This window comes from Falco peregrinus, chromosome 4, assembly GCF_023634155.1.
Source record: "Falco peregrinus isolate bFalPer1 chromosome 4, bFalPer1.pri, whole genome shotgun sequence".
NCBI classification, from domain to species: domain Eukaryota; kingdom Metazoa; phylum Chordata; class Aves; order Falconiformes; family Falconidae; genus Falco; species Falco peregrinus.
The window spans coordinates 12,802,578-12,819,765 of NC_073724.1; the positions used below are offsets into that span (position 1 = coordinate 12,802,578).

At 39.3% G+C, this 17,188-nt stretch overlaps 1 protein-coding gene and 1 long non-coding RNA gene across 6 annotated transcripts in view; one reads left to right on the forward strand and one right to left on the reverse strand.

Annotated features, from left to right (window-relative positions):
- ROBO1 (roundabout guidance receptor 1) overlaps nt 1–17,188 on the forward strand; it is a 650,768-nt gene that overhangs the window by 294,210 nt on the left and 339,370 nt on the right. The window lies entirely within an intron of this gene.
- The window catches only part of LOC129784282 (uncharacterized), a 28,618-nt gene that overhangs the window by 10,393 nt on the left and 1,037 nt on the right, over nt 1–17,188 (reverse strand). The gene's annotated exons all lie outside the window — the stretch shown is intronic.

The following is a 17,188-nucleotide window of genomic DNA, read 5'->3' on the forward strand; positions in this document are numbered from 1 at the left end:
ATTGCCTTTTGTACCCTTGAAAACAGTATTTCATACGGTATAACAAATTGTCTTTAAGATTTATTTTTTGTTTAAACTTACAGCCAGCTTAGTATTTCTGAATTTTAAGGAAATTCTAATTTTCTAATTCTGAACCCATAATACTAAATTTGTAACTGAAAATACATGAAATATTTTGATATATATATATTTTAAATAAGATCTATTAAGGAAGAAGAGCTTGTACTTTTTAAAAATCAACATCTAGGATATGACTTGAATATAAACTTTCTCAGGTCTAAGTAATATAAGCATCAGCAAAAGCTAGCCAAATGTGTGTTACTGCTTGATTGAGACAAGACAGCCAGAGATGTCAATTTTTGAAAAATACATCTGTTTTCCAGTCTGTGAACCCGTAGCTTTGTTTAACCAAACTTTATCCATTTGCCGCCCAGAATGCATTGCCCCTGATGATAAAACTCCAGTACACTGCAATATAAATTGTGAATTTTCTTGAGTTAACTAACTTGCTGTGCTCTTCTGAAAAATTTGCAACATACTGCGTTGCCCTTCATGCAGCCATAGCTGCTCTGAGGCGCAGGAGGAGGGGTGAGCCCTCTGACTGTGGCATCACCAGCGCCCTGATGTTAGCAGCACTGATGGACGTTTGATGGCTAGGACATTTGATGGCTAGGACATTTGATGGCTAGGACAGGCTGGAGTCACTGCCTCGCACGGGAGCATGTCAGACTCTTGTACCTCTGAGAGACAAGGGCAGCCCCTGGGTTCCAAAGTCATTTTGAGGGGGAAGCCGCTATCACCATGGACACAAAGTGCCATTATTCACCTAACTCAGTACTGGAGGCAGTGTGCCTGCCAAGTTTGGAATTTTACATCCTCACATGACAAACTATTTTTTTCCTTTTTTTTTTTTTTCCCCCCCCTCGTTACTATATTACTTGTTAGAAAAAGAATGGTGCCTTTACTAAGCATCTTGGCAGGAGAGTAAAAAGGATTTGGAGATGTTGGGAGAGGTGTAGCTCAGAGCGCAGGGCAGTGAGTCCCTAATCTCTAGTGGAACTTGAAGTGCGAGGAACAAAACAGTTTCCTGGTGATGGCAAACTGGGAGGTGCTGTTGATTCTCTTGAGGGACAAGAATCCTTCCAGAGGGATCTGGATAGACAGGAGCATTGAGCAACGATTAATGGGATGAAATTTAACAAGTCCAAATGTATTTTTCACGTATGACAGGGTATGCTGGGCACAAGTATAAATTGGGAGAGGAGTAGCTGGAGAGCAGCCCTGCAGAAAGGGATCTGAGGGTGCTGGCTGCCAGCAGGTTCCATACGAGTCAGCAGTGTGCTCTGGCAGCCCAGAAGGCAAACTGCATCCTGGGGTGCAGCAAACACAGCGTAACCAGCGGTCAAAGGAGGTGATCATCTCGCTGTGTTCAGTGTTGGTGTGGCCTCACCTCAAGCACTGGGTGCAGTTCTGAGCCCCACAATTTAAGAAGGATGTGAAGGTCCCCTTGGTTATGTCCAGAGGAGGGCAACAAAGGTGGTGCAAGGGCTAGAAGGAATGTCCTATGAGGAGCAACAGAGGACTTCAGGCTTCGCTAGTTGGGAGCAAAGGAGGCCGAGGTGTGACCTCGTTGCTCCCTACAGCTTTCTGCAGAGGGGAAGGGGGGAGGGAGGTGCTGACCTCTTCTCCCTGGGATCCAGTGACAGGACATGTGGGAATGGTTCAAAGCTGCACCAGGGGAGGTTCAGACTGGGCATTAGGAAGCATTTCTTTGCAGAGAGGGTGGTCAAACACTGGACAGCCTTCCTGGAGAGGTGGCTGATGCCTCAAGCCTGTCAGTGTTTAAGAGGCATTTGGACAATTCCTGTAATAACGTGCTGTAACTTTTGGTCAGCCCTGAAGTAGTCAGGCAGTGGGACTAGATGGTCACTGTAGGTCCCTTCCAACTGAAATACTCTATTCTGCTTTATTCTTACAGGAAGTCAAGTAAAGATAGATCGATCTGCTAGATATTACTTCTATTTGTGTGATAATATACATATTTCAAATAGAACAGATGCAAGCATTAAGACATTAGAATTTAATGATTAAAATATGGTGTTATTTCAGTTCTGGTAAAACCATTCAGACTGGATGAAATAAAGATTAAACAAGCATGAGACTATATAAAAATTGCTTATTTTAAGGTGGAATGTAACAATACATTATTTCTAGATAACAGATTTAGAAGGAATAGTTGCTGAAAATATTAGACCATGGTTCCCAAGCTGCCCTAGCTGCCTAAATATATATACACCTGTAGCTCAGAATAAAAGGAAATAGTGACTTAAAAAAAAAAAGAATTTAAAAAAATTGTTTACTACAAAGTCACTTTTATAATCTCTGATCAGTCCTAGAGGCCTGATCTTGGACTAGGCAGGCTGTGTTTGATAAGAATACAGAAGCTCTTATATTTTTGAAACATTAGAAATTATTTAGGCTTGGTGTGCAAAGGGGCTAGGAAAGAATTCTTACTTTTTCCAGTTATGGATTTTTATCTTAAAAATTATAGCTGCTCTGGGTTGCAAGCTGGGCAAGATTTAGACTGTTACCTAAAGGATTCAGATGTAACAGGCAAATGAATATGGAAAATTAACTTTTTAAGTGCTCCTGCAAAAATGTTTGTAAAATCTATGAAATAGAAAGAACTTAGAGATTTTAGAAATTGTCACGGACTAAACTGCTTTTGTGGTGACCCGTTTGGGGCATTTGCAAAAGAAGCATCCACACAGTGCTAGAAAATATTTTATACTACGTGCACATTATCATGAAAACCATTTCAGTTGTATGTATTAAATATGTGTGTTTTTATATAGATATGCATTGTGTGACGTGTATATATATATAAATATATATATATACACACACACTGTTTTTGCGCATTTTGTCTAAACTGGCTAAATATCCCAGTTCTTTTCATTAGTGTTTCACTCAGTTTCCAGTTCTAAGGCATAGAAGAACCCAATTTGTTGTAACACCATGAACCAACAGAGTCATCATAATGAAACCTGTACTACTGGTTTTGAGAGTGAAAGTTATTCATGCTTGGACATTAGAAAAACATACAAATACATACAGATTCTAGGGAGGTGTTCTGCTTTTAAAAGGCTGTGTACCAACAGCATGGTTATAACTAAATGGTAACAAGAAGTGAAAATTGCGAATTCTGGGACATGACTTTATAAAGGATTCTCTCATTTCTGTATTGTGTTGGTTGCTATCAACTGTAAAATACTGAGTTAGTAAGACATGATTTCAAATTTATTTTACTGTTTTTATTTTCTAAATGCTAAAATAATTTAACTTCTTTCTTCTCCTTCAGAGAATTATCTTCTTTTCATGAGGGAGATAATTGAAAATCCAAATTACACGCTTAAGTACTTCCTGAGATACTAAATTACAGTATATGCAATAAAATGTAGAGGTCAGACACAAGCAAAACATCAGTGTGATCATGTCCCTGTATTTCCTGAGTATTTACGTATACTTTTCAATTATAAGACATACTAACCAAAACTGCAGAATAAAAAGGTAAACATGAGGATTTGATGAGATCTCCAACTCCAATGTAGAAATTTCATGTTTCATAAAGACGACAACTTTAAAGTAACTGAAATCCATAAATTCTGGCATAAACATGCAAACAACTTGAAAGCATATGTAGGTGGATCCTGGTTACTTAAGAATGCCTAAACAGCAACATAACTAAAAAGGCCAGTTTAGGGAAAACCAGGATCACGCTGGTATCATCCTTTCTGGATACAGAATGTTTGTTCTGCTTTCTGCTGACCTCCCTCTAGTGGGGGCATGTAAGTCTGCATGCAATGAAGCTTCAACGTCTCTCCACAATTTTTCATGCACCAGAGCTGTAACACATGATGCATATGTTACAAACATCTGTTTTCAGTAATCAAGACAAATTCTGTCAGTTCCTTTAGGGAAAAGCAGTTTATGTAGTATACACAGAGACTGGAATTACAAAGCCTTGGAATTCAAAGGCCCATCAGAGAATGGCCAGGAATGTCATTTGATTGCTCGCTAAACCCATTCCTTATTGATTGCAATTTTAATTTTTTTAAAAAAATAGAATTAATATACTGGCTAGATTCTTCCTAGATGTGACACCGGTGCAGAAGGAGAAAGGAAAAATAGAGAAACAGGTGTTTACAGAGACTTCTTTATCCCTCATCCTTATGGGGTGAGCAGGCTCTCAAGGGGATAGGAAATAAAGTCTGGCCTCACCTCCCCTAATCTCCACACCAGCCTGCACTCTGTGTTTGGTATGCAGGAGGAGTATATTGCACCCCATAAATCAATGTAGTGCCAAATCTGCTCTTTCCCTCACACCCACGTTTTGTGCCTTCAGACAAGTGGAGCTCTGATGCAGAATGTCTTCCAGTTCCTGCCGCAGAGCGCTGTGCCTCAGCTGCCCTCGGCTTTCCTTGGGTCGCAGTGAATGGTATGACGAGCTCCTCTAAAACCATGCACTGGTGATTCACAAATGTATACAACAAGATTACTTGTGCACGTATGACACGTGGCAGCCTTATACACAGAGAAGCAAACCTCTTACAGATACAGTGGGTAAATAGATAAAAGCCAGGAATACACACACATGTGCATACCTTCACTCCTGTATACCCTCAAATGCAACTTGTCAGTCATTTTAAGGAAGACAAAGTAGTTGCAAGATCACAGAAGGTTGTTCTTCTCATATCAATAGCATTAATCATATATTTCACTGTGAATATAACAGTAAAACACAACTTTGATTAATGATAGTGTCGCTGTATTTAATTAAGTGCATGCAACACAGCACCGGTTGGTTGTGATTATTTCTCCCCTTGACCTCGTCTAGCTGAGGAAGAATGTGAGTGAAATCAGGGGTGTTCCACTGATGCAAACCTGGCATGGGAGGGGACTTCTGGGGCCATCTTTGCCCAGATGACTTCTCAAAACTCAAGAGAAGGAAAAAGACGATCAAGTCTGAATGTTTGAACTCACATCAAACATTACAGTAATCAGTTATAGGCAGTTGAATCACACCTGTGGATCCCAACTCAAAGCAGCATCTTCTTGTCCTAAACTTTGCACTCATGTATACTGGGGAACTATTCCAAAGAGTTTCCAGTTGTTGGAAACAAAGGTTAGGGAATGCTTACAGGTGCAAAAAAGTTACTGATAGATCTGGACATTGACTTCAGATAGCCCTCTGGTACGCAGCCGTGTGCTAGATCGGTATGGTTGGGCTCTGGCTCTTGCTTTGGCAGGGGTTTGAGCTCTCTTTCACAATTGCCTTTTTTGTCAATACAATGGAGCCTCACAGTTCTCAGAGGGTGTGTTGCTACTAGCTGCATGCAACCCCTAGTGAACTGACACGAGCAGCAGAACAAAACCAAATGGAATGGCTTTGCCAGTGAAAAAGAGTAAACTCCAAGTAGCAAATCTCACAGAAGGGTAGAGGAAAAGAGAAGAAAGGTCAGAAAGAAATGATGGGAAGAGGGAAAAAAGATGGAGAAGGACAGGTCAACTGCAGCATTCATTGCTGCATATAAAGGAAATGGAGGTGAAAATCCTGCATGGATCTATCTGAAAGAAGAGGGAGAGGTCTTTACATAAAGACCTTGCAAACCATTGCAGTAGCCCCCAAACCACATTTCCTTCCACCGCACGCTATTTGATCCTGCTGCTGTATTGACTTTTGTGTGCTTTTAGTAGTTACTTCTTTGGCAATGGGAACGGGAAACGTTCTGCAGAGTTGTGGGCATGGCATTATGTCAGTGAGCAGGAAGGAACTGGAAGGGTTTTACCTGCCTGTGGCAAAGATAACTAAAATGCCTCCTAGGGCGTCTTGCCAGCAGCCTTCAAAAGCGCCACTTTGATTGCACCTTTAAACTGGGCAGCTTGTGCTGTTCACTGTGCCAAATAAAAATTCTCTTGGTTTCTTTTTAGACAGCTTTTGAATCATGGTGAAGCCAAAAAAGAAATGTCTCTAATAAGTGCTATTTTTTCCACTCACCACTAACACAAAAATGCTGAACAGATTGAAGGCAGGGGGATGGGAAGGCAAGAGGGATGAGTGAGGAGGAGTTCCATTGTGCTGAGACCAATTATAGAGGTCTCAGCCCAAAAAAAGACTCTTTCAGAAAGTCACAAACAAATGAAAACAGAAGACTGTGATAAATCGTGGCACAGCTTTAACAGCCATGCGTCTCTTGTTCCCCCCAAAGCTATAATAATAAGCAAATTTGAATGGGTCATATCCCTCTGAGGACTGTAAATTCTATCAGTATTTGAATACTTTGCGTCTTCACTGTGTTAGATTATTTCACTAGTAATTAATTATATTTTTTTATTTAAAAAACCTGCAAAAACATACCACTTTAAAAAATCTATTCATCTTTCTGATACCCTAATATAGTATTGACAAAAAAAGCTTTCAGCTTGGTGTTGGAAACAAAACAAAGCATCAGCTGGAATTAAGGCTTGTTCTGTTGAATATGAATTCATCCACCTCCTTCAATTTTGAAATCTTAACAGCCTCACACCACATTCAGGTTGTTCCCTCGTACTTCTCTGCCTATTCATGCATCTTTATGCTCACAGAGCATTACATCTCTTTTGCCTCCCTGAACTTGTTTGTCCAATATGTTTTTCACATAGCATATCCTTCCAGAGTGTGTTTTCAGAAAGCAACACATGGGAAATGCTGTAGAACCTCCACTTTTTCAAGCTCAAGAGGGAGAATAACCAGCTGATAATCATTAGATTGTGGGAGCTGAAGGCATATATGACATAAGTACGTAAGCATAGCTTTCATTAAAAAGTGTATAAATGGCTAACCGGAGTGGGTAAATCTGTCCTGAAAATTATTTGGTGATACCTATCAGACGCGATCACAACATACAAGTTACACTGTGGTGTTTTCCTGACTATATCTTAAGGCAGTTTGGAAGACAGATTATGTCACCACTCCGTTTCTGGTTGCCATTATTCATGCTTCTATTGAATTCCATCTATTTCTGTTCTCATCATTGTTCAAAAACACTGGATTGTGCCACCACAGTTGGGAATCAGTAAGGAGGACCATGTCAGTTCTAAAAAAGGAAAGCTTTATGCTTTCACAAAAAAGGCTTTGTTAATTAGTGCTGCACAAGGAGGGAAATGACAAAACTCCATACTTTTCCATTTAAATGTTTGTAAAAGTGACTTTGTTTAAATTTCACTGAGTGTAGCAGGAAATGTTAAAGCTGAAAGAGACCAGACAGAACATACTAATGTCCTTTGGGGTGGGAGTGAGAGGGAAAGGGACTTAGGATTATATTTTCTTTATTTATACTCTTTCCTTTCCACTAGAAAACTGTGAACTTTTAAAGCTTGTAAAAAAAACCCTATTGATTTGACAGCCCTGAAGATAGAACGCTTCTTTTTATATAGACAGCCAGCACAACATGAGCAACCACAGTACCAAACCCCTGTGTTCACTGCTGATCTGTGGACAAAGGGAACAATTACAGAGCCAGGGCAACAGCTGTGCGAGATGCCTCCCTGCACACATTTGGCTGGCTGTTTCAGAACACCCTTATACCAGGACACATCTCACCTATCCTTAGGTATTTAAATTCAGGCAACCTATTTACTTACTCTATGCAGATAATAGCTAAAGAGAGCTGCTTCTAGAGCATAAGCGAAATCTCAAATGGATTCTTCCATTTGAAAAAGTGCAGGACGCTTACACTCCTAACTTGGAGTCTTCAGTTACATGCCCAAAATTAGGTGGATGAATCTAGATCTTAGCATATCCATACAAGGAATTGATGTTGAGTAGCAAGTATACTTTTAATACACATGCTAGTGCACACTGCATTCATTTCCTCATATAGACAAGATATAACTCACAAATGGGACTGTTGTTTATTAGACAAATTAGTAAGATTCTGCTGCAGCTGTACAAGATAATTTCTGGAAACCGTATTGCTCCACTATCAAATAACTCATGCTCTGTACACAAAAATAATGTGCCTAAAGTACAAAACTTTAGCTTTTTTTTTCTATAGAAGCAAGGTTGCCTGTGGCAGTAAAATTTTGTATTTGGCTAGTCCTAAGAATACTGTTTATTTATTAGTGGAAATGATAATACTTATTTTGGCAACCAAAATTGACCTAATAAAACACAGATGTGTGAATGTAGCTATATTTGCATTCATGCAGAGATCTGCAATTTATAGTCACCTAGGGGCTCCCTGTGTCCGCAGTGAGCCACAGGCATTGGCTCCACACTCAGCAAAGCCACGGAAGCCTTTCTGTTTGGACTTCAGCTTCAGAGAGAGAAATGTGGATGTAGGTTTCATATAATTAATTTCCCGTTCTCTGCCTCTTCACTTTTTTGCTTGATTCATGAGAATCCAAAACCAATCTCTTGTGGCCAGCTAACTTTTATTTTTAGGTCAGAAATTAAGCTGCTAATATAAAGATTATTTTTCTCGCTAAAGCCAGGAAAATAGATTTCTCCTTTATCCTCTCCTGTCCAAACTGATCTCTCCTCCACAAGGTAATCAAACATTATTTCATGTTTCAATTCACCAGCTTTCTGAAGCTGATGAAGATGACCTTGCTTCAGCCACGTTCATCCTCCTCTCACCAAAATTTGACTTCTGCTCCACTACACCAGGGTCTGCGAGTAAAACTGACATAAAACCTGCCTTTATAAATTGCATGCCAGTTGACGATTTGTACACCTATCACATTTTTTGGTGTTGGTTTGCTCCAGACAAATATCAGCCAACCTGGTGCCTTCTTGCAACACTTCAAAGCAAAATTGATTTGGTTTGTATTTCTTTGGGACTTTTTATCCTGCGTGGTAGCTAAACAATAGTTGCTTCCCACCTGTTCTGCAGGTTCATCCTACAGCTTTTGCATGGATGGGAATACCTACACTTGCCTGCAAAATTTTAGAATAACTTCCATGCTTTCCACTAGTAGTTTACTGCATTAGATCTTGTTTACGTGTTTCTTCTGGTCTTCAAAAAACAACATACTCCACATCTCTGTTTTGGTTTGTTCTGCTTTGTTTGAAGTTGTGGCTAAATAATGCTGGCATCCCTATCTTAGCTAGGTATTCTGCAGCATCCATGGTCCATCCATGAAAGTCAGTTACGTTCCATAAGAACAGTTTTGGTTCAAGGTACCACTGGGAAAAAGTAAATAAGAGCGATTGGCTTGGACTTGAATTGAGGCCACAATTTCTAGGGAAAGCTAATCTATCAGCCTAGCTGCATAAAGAAATCTTTGAATATTGACCCTGCAGAACTTGGTTTCATTCCCTAGCAAATCTTGAGCAAAATTGTTTATCTGATTTTCTAGAGCAGGACTGAGTTACTGGCTTTGTATGAATTTTTGGTTCTCAGCGTATGCTGGTTGCCAAGCAAAACTCCATTGCCTGTAAAATGCCATACGTAGTTTATCTTTTTGCTAAATACCTAAATCAGTATCCCATGATTCTATTATAACTTAGAATGAAACTTACTACAGCTGTTTATTCCTCGGGGTTTTTTTTCTCCATAGATCATGTTATTTAATTTACTTCATTGATCATCTTGTGCCATCACATGCAAACTGCAGCAATTTACTAAAATAGGTCATGAATTTGGCTCCTGACGTATAGGTGTAAAGCTGGTATCTCAGCATGAGTTCTTACCTCGCTGGCTAATCTGGGGAGGCATCGGTGTGTGTTAAAGCAGGTTTGCTTCATAGCCAAGCTTGCCACATAAAAAGTTAGTAGTGCACAAATGATTTTAGAAAGGGAAAGCCCCAAAGTACTAAAAATAAAGTTAATTTGATGCTTCCAGATTAACTACAATATGCATTTCTCCTGGATTCAATCTGATCAGCCTGGTTTTCATTTCGTTATAGGAGTAAATATCTGTGATTTCTCATGAGACCATAAAGTACAATCATTCACAAAGAGATAACAGCACGCCAGTGTGCTTTGAAACATGCAGCTGCATTTTGGGTTTGCGTGTGCACGAGTCCATTACTTAGGCTCCATTTATTATTTGATATAAAGTACTGATGTACCTACGAAGAACAACTGTGCTGCTTTGTCCTACACTACTGCAGTAAAAAGCAACTGACTGCAGCTTTTGAACATGTCCTTTGCCCTGAGTATCTCATTAACACTTCAACCTTCGTTGCGCTGTATCTTTTTAATTTTTAATGCAAAACCTCAGATTGAAGTTGAAAGGAAAAGGAAAGTAAATAAGAATAAATAGGAAACGAAGATATTCTGATACAAATATGGATGTATGCACATGCAGGTTTTATACGGTATCTAGACACCTAGAGGGAAGGAAGTAACAGTGAAATACAAATGTTCGATGAGCCTGTGTGAGTGCATTGAGAAGTGCAGTCATTAGATTGACACAAACATTCACAAAGACTAAACTGAAAATTATTTATGCTTTTTATGTCCACATATAGGTAATGTGGTGTGTAGCTAATAAAGAAAACATTTTGGGTTGGACAATGGTGGAAAGCCCTTGAGTTCATATGCTTATATGTAGGACTCCTTTAATTTCTTAAAGTCATTCATTTGTCTGAAAGGTATCTCTGATATTGTTCTATTTTTTTAGGGTATATGTCTTTGTGCTTGGACTGTGCATAATTTTTACGATTTTGTTTTTCTCAGTTACAGCCCAGTTTCATTCATAATATATAATAAACTGCAAAAGGGCCAAATTACACAAAATAAAACATTAACTTTTTCTAAAAATACAAAAAGCAGAACATTCCTGAAGTCATGATTATTGGTTTATTCTGCTCTCGCTTCAGGAATTTCACTGACTTCAGGAGTTAATCCCTAAATGTTAATGTATATATAGATTATTTTGATTTGCATTTGCTACTCATCCTTAGACAAATCAATAATAATGTTAATATTTTTTGTAACAGTGAGTACATACGCACTGTGTATCTACACCGTAGAGTAAGAAGGGGGAAAGAAAGCCCCACAGTTCATTAAAGATGCATCAGGCTTTATTATTATTCAAAAAAGAGGAAAGAAAAAAGAAAAATGGGTGAAGAGGCCATCCTCTGCAGCGTGATAGAAGCTAGGCTCATATAAAACAAGCCAAAGAATTAGTTCCTTCACCAAGGAATGACATGAAACCCTAGCCATGGTAGCTGTAAAAACAGTTAAAGGTCTTCTTTGTGCTCATTAGCACTGCTGTGCTGGTATTCTGTGTTGGCAGCTTTTGGTTCTGCTGAGGCAGTCCTAAAGAAAGTTGTTACCAGCCTATATTCTACAGTTCACAGGCTCTCAAAAAGGACACATTAAAACAGCTAGAATCCCCAGGGCAAGTGGGGAGATTAAGTAGCCCTCTCCCTCGACAGAAGCCCCCACAGACAAAGCTTGGCATTGTGCATTCAGTACACTATCTCTTTCCAGTACTGAACTTTACTATTGTCCTCCCGGATCCTAGTTTACAAAGTGTTTGGGGGACTTTGCGTAACGGTTCACTGGCATCACCATTGACAGCCATCTGAGTGTGGGAACTTTTTTAAAGGACGTGATGCCCCCGAAATCATTGGCCTGCTCCATCAGTCCTTAAGCAGACGCCAGTGGCAGCGTTTTAGCGTGTGTGTGTGTTGGGGGAGTTGTTCCTCTGCAGTTTTCTTGGAGTCTTATCTTTCACAAGAATACAAATTCAGGCAGGCAAAGCAAACATGGATTAGTTGTTTCCCAAAGGATCAGGCTTCTTCACAACTTGTCAGTTACAAGTTGTGCTGCAGAGACTGCCATCACAAACACCACAAGGTGCCTTGGAATACTTGTAGAGTTTGGGGGGGGGGGGGGGGGGGGTAGTAAACTACTGGGGGGAAATAACGGTACAGCATTAAAGTGCTGCTGTTCCAGTTATAGCAGCCATGGCAAGGATTCACTACCTACCCTGTTTAGTTCCATGTGCTTCGATGCTGAATTTTTTTCAAAATTTTTTTTAGTTAATTTAAATAAAGAGTAACAAAAAGATCTGATCTGATGCTAAGCCCCATCCCTTTTGATATGCTGGTTTTGACTGAAGGCTCAAAGATGACCTGGTATGAGAGAAGCAGCCTTCCAGGAAACCCAAATTTGGAAAGAATACTGCAGCTGAATCTAGTATGTATCGTTCTCAGCTTGTTTCATGTTCTAAACAGATTTACCAGAGATTCTTTTTCTGATTCCACAAATGTTAGCATTGATGACTGGAAAACAGAAGAGGATCATTCTGGGCAAAAGCATGTTTAGAAGCAGAGTAAGTTCTGATGAGGAGCACAAGCTTCCCCCTTCCCACACAGTTTTCCTGTTTGTCCCTCAGCTGATCTGAGGAGCTCCACCAGTACCTGAGGATACAGAAAGAGTCAAGGTAACAAAATGCCGAAGGTGTGGAGCATGGTTTCTGTGAGGAGAGGCGTGCAGCAGAAGTGCTGGTGGAGCAGAAGGGAATGGACATTGGTTTGTGTTCTCTGGGGGAAGCTGAAAATACAGTAGAAAGCTGGTGGTGGTAGAAGACCAGGGACAGCGTGGTAGGGTTTGGTAGGAAGCTGGATGTCAATGTTACAAACCCAGGGCGTGAGATGCGCCGCTCTTCAGTTACCCACACTTGCCTGACATTCACAGCTGTGCGCTGGTAGTATAAGGTGTAAACTGAAGAGAAACTGTGGGTTTGCATGGTTTGTATTTACAGTATGGTGGGTGGAGAAAGGCTGTGTGTTGACAGGCACATTGATCTTTACATTGGAAAATACTGTGATCACAGTGGAGTTAAATGAGATTCATATTTATGACTGAGAAAGGGAGGAGGAAAAAGGAAAATGGAGTAAGATTTTCTGCGCTTGATGACCATGAAGACAAATCACGGGATCTCAGATTTATCTTTGATAACTGATTCCTGGAGATGAGACAAAAGCAGATATTAGATAAACCTGGACTTGGGTATGTATCTTTTCTGTTCTACAAAAGCAAAAATTAAAGTACGCTGCAGAAGATTGTAACTATTATGAAATCAGTAAATTGAGTAAGCAACTCACAGGGTGATGCTGTCAAGAGAACTACAGAAATACTGAAGCTGAAGTAAACAGTTGAATCTTTCAAATATTTGTCTTTAGTCTGCCCTAGATTACTCATTTTCCTAACCATCCTTGTATGAGAACATGATGTATGGTAGGATTTGGAGATACCATAAATACAGAAGAAAATCAGACATCATTTAGGGAAAACTGTATTGACTATAAGGACTAGCAAAACTGAAGTGGGACTGAGTATGTGAACAACAAGGTCATAAACTAGGGGACTTAGATTATCTACAACAAATTTGAGAATTCTTGATTGTGAAATGATAAAGGAAAACCACCTGAGTGTACACATCAATCACAAAATGACAACTGGTAAACAGTGATGCAGAAACAAAGCTGAGGGAGAAGGTTTGCTCCCAAAAGCAGTCATTAGGAGATACTCATCAGGGAAAGAGAAGGTAATGGTGAAACACAAAGGTGGTGTTCACACAATGCTAAGAAAAGGCATGAAGTGGCCATCAATAAACCCACCAATTAGAAACGGGCATCTGTGCATCAGAGAAGTAAAATTCTGGCACAACCTTAGGGATAATTGGTGCAAAATCAAATGTAAAACATAATTCCTTTGCAGAAAAGTTAATGAGTGAATTAGGAGTTAATGTTTAGCAAAACAGTATTTCCTCTGAAATGATGATTTATCAAAATCAAAACATCAGATGAATGAAAAAAATCAGTTAAAAAGAGAAAATTAAAAAAAATAAAGTTCTAATAAGACAGGATTGAGTGAGGCAATAAAATTTTCCTTTTTAAAACACTTCACGTAGAACTTAATATGTACTTTAGTAGTAAAGACAAAATTAGAGAATGTCCTCTTCAGCAACCACATACTTCAGACTTTGTAGATTTTTTTTATTTGGCTCCTGAATAGGAGAAAAACACGGAGTTGCAACATTCCTTATGAAGCCCCGAATACAATTTCCACACTGCCCTAGCAATTCTGCTAGGAGCAGCAGGTTTGTGGATGGCAATTCTGCCAGCAGCAGTCAGAACCGGGGGGACTACTCTCTGGCCTCGGTCCAGCTTGCTGCAGATTCCCAACTGAATAGATGGCTGTGGTATTTGGGAAAAAATAGTGCATCGCTTTTAAGAGCATGCAGTGCAGTGGAGAGCACTAGCTGGCTGGCTGCTCGGGGGGAGAGCTGACTCAAAGCAGCCATTTGAAGGCAGGTGGTGTTATTGTGGGCACGAGGAGAACCACCAAATGAATGCTTCCTCGAGGACATTCTGAATCAAAGGGTCTGTTATAAGACTCCCCAGGCATCTAGCCATTATGTCCATGGTCTCTGCAAATTTTTAGTCTGCAAGTCCTGTGTAAACTCATGACTACAGGATAATAATAGGAATTCTGTAATTTCAAAATAAACTGTTCTTCAGAGGTTCTTGTTTATTAATATATTAGTGGTATGGAAAATTAACTTGGTCCTCTTCTGTAGATACTTTATCTTCTTTCGTACATGTTCCTGTGAGGGTATACTTATTTATAGGCTCATAAATAAAAGCTTAAACTGGTATTAGTTAGAAAATATGTCACCCCTGATCTTGAAACTAATTGGTTTATATGGACTCTGTTTAATTTGCATAATTTCCTCAGCATGATGTCTTTACTCTTCTTTCATTTTAAAGGAGGAAAAAGTCTTTTTTTTCAATACTGAATGGAGAATTTTAAAAAATAAGCCTTCCAGTGATTAAAGGTTAGGTGTAATGTTTCATCTTGTACTAAATGGATCTATTTCTGTCACATACTTTGAGACTCAGATTTTAGTCAGAAGCCAAAAATATTATTCATAGACATGGATCCTTGTTAAAGAAGCGTTAACCTTGCTTTACCCTTTCCGCACCAGGGTTGTACAGCAAAATGTACATTCTAGTGGGTCCTTACTTCCCTGTGGCAATTACTGGAGAAAAATACACTAACTGGTGGGTCACTAACACCTGGCTGGGTTCCCCCACACCAGATGAGAGGTTATCTCATCTCCCTCCTTACAGCTGCCTAAATCTTTCTAAATACTCAGCATTTAAGAGTATAACTCCAACCACATTTCTCTAATGAAATAAGCCACTTGTTGCATTTGCAGTGTTTCTCAGTAGGCTGTAGCTGGTGCCAAAGCAGTTCTTTTAAGTAATCGATAATTTCAGACCTCCTATTTTTGGATAGCAGTAGAACTTGGTTCTACTTAGCAGTGGCACTTTTCATTTAAATTACCTTTAGAAGAACTAAATCTCCAAAATCTGAGGTTTAGAAAGGAAAATGTATGTAGCCCCCAATTCTCTGATGCTTTTCATTGCTTTACTTTAAAGTGTATTGACATGTTCTAGCACTAATAAAAGGGTGTATATTTTATTTCCAGGACTTGCAGGGGTGTATATTTTATTTCCAGGACTTGCCACAAAATGGTAGTACAAATAACGAGTGAGTGTGGTTCTGTTCCACATGGAAGTGAAGTTATGCAATAGCACACCCATTTCTTTTATAAGGAAGCAGAATGACAAGAGTGGCACTGCTTGTTAGCTAACTGATACTTTGCTTTTTGCTCTGTTTTTAATATTAGCTACTATTAAGTCCATGATGACCACAGTGTATATACACAAGAAAAAAAAAAAGGCCAAGAGTTGTTGAACAACTCTCCTGTGTCTTGTTAGCTCAAATATGAAATATTGCTCCCATTCATTGTTGGAATATAAACCATATGACCTGTTGTCATGCGGTCCTAATATGAACATTCCTTGGTTTACCTGAAGGAATAAAACACGTATTAAACATGTAGTTTTGTAAGTGGGCTATTAGGCCTGTATGCAAATGGCAATTCAATGTGATATATATAGATGATGTAAAATTTGATTGGTGTTTAAGAAGGTAAACTGTGATCTCTTAGGTCTTATCCCAGTCCTGAAACAATCCTTTTTATTACTGTCCTAAGCAATGTACTAGGCTGCTGGGCAAAAGTCTTTCTCTTTATACAACCTGCCTGCCTCACTGACATTGTTAGAAAAGCAGATTAGGAAATGGCAGAAAATAATGAAGTAAATGAGAAGTATTACCACTGTAATTTTGGAATATGAATTGAAAGTGTAAAAGACCAGTGTAGCAGAAGAGACAGAAGTGACTGATTCCTCCTTTAGTTAATCACCTCTTGTTAGGTGGAGGGAAAAATGCAAACTTGCGCTATAGGCAGTGCAAAGAAATGCTCACCCAGACACCACTGCTTCAAGGGAAAATCTTTGAAAGGGCTAGGTTAAAAACAGCCAATATGCCATGAATTGGGGATTAAATTACATTGATATCAATTGAAATCAGTACACTCAAGGTGAGAAGATTATGCAGGAATACAGCCAAACAGAAAGTGGATGGACATATATAGAAGTACACGTGGTCTGAATGTCTGGTTCTCGCTAATAGGTGAATAGTATTGCTCAGAATGTAGGGATCTATGGCAAATCCTGACTTCAGGATAGTGTGTGGAAATCTGTTTTGCAGTTTGGTACAAAGGCAGTTTAGTTGGCCAAGTTTCACGCAGTTTGACCAGCGTGTTGAAATTCAACAAAGCAGCCGCAAGTCTCAGCATAAAGAAACTGAGAGTGAACAAATTAAATACTCGTTTTTCTCATGCATCTCCTCATGTTGCTGTCCAATTAGAAGTCAGGTTTGGCACTGATTTCTGGGGTTTTGTCCTAGAAAGGTAACAATGAAATCCAAATACCTTGATTTTTGTTCTGCTATTGCAAAACACAAATCATGTAACGTATATTAATCTGAAAGTAGTATTGCATAAACATACAAAAGCTGAAAAGTAGCTCTGTGACATATTTGTCACTGTGCTAGGACACATGCATGATGCTGTGATAAACACTCTACAAAGCACTTGTTAAGACAGCCCTTACCCCGCAGGAATTTGCAGCCAGGGAGACAGAGAGAGATAAGATAAGATGCACCTGGTAACCAAGAAGTGATGCTATTTACATTTTTCTTTTCTGTTTGCTTTCTTTTCCCAGTGTTTCACCCCCTGTTTTATAATGAAGTGCTGGATTGGTTGATGTG